Below are 2,673 nucleotides of genomic sequence, written 5' to 3' on the forward strand. Positions count from 1 at the left end.
TTTTCAATCCCCCGATCCTGTGCAATGCGTTGAAAAATCTAAGACTTTGGCTAGTTTTATTCATCAGTAGTTTTTTCGTGTTTGTGCCTGTGTTTAGATGGCAACTGGTCATTTGCTTCAAATAAATGGCTTAGTAGTTATGCTAAAGATAATCTCCCGCTGATGCAAACTGAGTTTTACTGTGTGTATACTTGACACAAAAGTAAGCATGCGTATAGCGTAGCATTTGAGGGCTTATTGTGATATCAATGATCCGATGGTGATGATGGTGGTGAGAAGGAGTAAACAGAAGGTCTGGTAATGATTAAGAATATCAGAAGAAGATAGTGCGTTTTAGTTCAATCTATTTTTACAGAAAACTGGCGTGTATGCGTGTATTAAATGTTTTTAGAGCAGGCTCTGAGCTACATTACCAATTTAAATAACACATGAAATAAAAGAAATACGCAAACAGCTACCATGTTTTTTCAAGATGGCGGCAATGTATTTACTAAATTGATGATGAACACCAGCGCGCTTACTCAACATGATCAAGTATTATTCAAACAATAAATGATGTATAATGAGCATGATGTGATATGATAGAGATGAAAATGATCGGGTATACTTATAACGCTGATGATTCCGATCTTTTTCATGGTGCTAAAAACTATGACAAAGATTATGGGAAGGATGAGGAGCTTGCATTAATGATGTTAAACCGTTTCAAATAATGTTGTTATTTCTGCTGAAACTTAACAACGAACGCTATTTCTAGTTGAACAAAGATGTCGGACCGACACCTCAGCGGAGTGCAAAATTGTGTTTTCAATTTAAGTCATAGTTACACATTCGCAAAAACTTTTAGACTATTTAAAAATAGTTATTGCGTGGTTAACGTTGTTTTTCTCATTAACAAAGTAAGCGTTATTACGCGTGTTTGGGATAATTTCTCTTTAAGAGATTCAATAAATCTACGCCTGAGAAAAATATTCAAATCTAAAAAAATCTCAAGAGCAACTATTAACGTCGTTTTAACCATTGATTTATCGACGTTCAACAAATAGATTCCTGTACTCTAAACATTGTCGGAAGACCAGCTTATTCAAAAGGAACAATGAGCAGTTTCGCAATATTGATAATTGCCGATTGGCAGATTATGATGTAGTGAACTTAGTATAATAGAACGAATATATTGCCGCTGGACGGCAAGTTAAATGGACGTGTAATAAAAAAGAGAATTTTTGTGAAAATATTTGGAATCAGTTGAAACACTTAATAGTTTAGAAGATCTATCAAAATAGTGTTTTGTATAATTTTACAAACCGAACGGGACTGTAGTGCGTGAACGTAAGTCATTTACTTTTAAATACGATTTTTTAGTTAAGTCAAAACGTGTCCTAATGAAGAATTGTGTTCGATTTTCAGTTGTTGATCTGTGAATAAACAACGATTGATTATGTCTATGAAGTTGTTTATACGCACAACAGAAAGAACGATACGCTATTATTATTTCAAATGTAATATATTTGTTTTGTGTTTCAAAATACATATATACATAGTGCGCAGTATAGTTGCGAAGCTTCATTCTCTTGTCTTCAGTTGAATGATGTTGGTTTTGTTGCCTTCTTAAAATTTTTGCGTTATTACTTGGTATTTAAGTTCTTTGTTATCGTATTGAGTAAAACAAATCGTAATTGAAATAATTCCATTGTAAATAGTATATGCTATGTAACTGTATTTTGTGCAATATATATTTGTACTTTCTATGTGTTTACATACTTACATACTGAGTTTTTGGGTAAGTTCAAAAAGTGTGATAAACGGTGCGAAAAAAACACGACGTTCATGAGTAAAATATTTTCTATAGGAGCATACTGCAGGATAATTAAAGCTAATTCAATTGTGTGCTTAAGTTTACAGGCCAGCGAGAGCGAAACGTTTTTATTTTTGAATTGAATAGTCTTGTATATGTTAGCCCGGACACAATTATATTAATAGACAAGTAATGCAAATGTAGCTTTTATTTTATAAAACTGGTATTCAAGACAAAATGCCAGTGGATGCTCAAAACGTTTACTCACAATTTACACGATATATGTACTAAATGTATTCTATTACACATACAGTCTGTAAAAACCATTTAAAGTACGTTAATACATCTATTAGAAGTACAGTTCAGGATTGTAAACAACAGATATAATTAAATTTAGTTAAACATTAAATTTAGTGAAAATATAATTAAGAAATAAAAAATGAGCAGCTTTTTGCAAATTTGTTGCGTTTCTGTACCATTTATTAAATAAAACAATAGATCATCAGATTTTTTTAATAACTACAGATATTGGAAAAATCGCAGCATGATCTGTGATTCAAACAAGTATTATCCTTAGTGTAACGTTGTAGAAAATTTAATGTATGTGTTCGGCTTTATTATTTTTGTGCTGTATAAAATTTATGTCTTTGCCCATATTAAGTAGCTTCGTGACGAATTGCTTTGATATTCCTTCAAGTATAGTGTAAATACAATAAACATGAAATAAACCATAGTTCACGAAGTTTAATATCGCTCATCAGTTCGATTCAATAACCATGTTTGATTGTCATATAACATTCCCGACCAAAATAGAAACTATATCTGAGCGAAAATGACTATTTACTTTATCTGTACATGTCATACGATACATTTGTTTG

Source organism: Dreissena polymorpha, chromosome 6, assembly GCF_020536995.1.
Source record: "Dreissena polymorpha isolate Duluth1 chromosome 6, UMN_Dpol_1.0, whole genome shotgun sequence".
Classification (NCBI taxonomy): Eukaryota; Metazoa; Mollusca; class Bivalvia; order Myida; family Dreissenidae; genus Dreissena; species Dreissena polymorpha.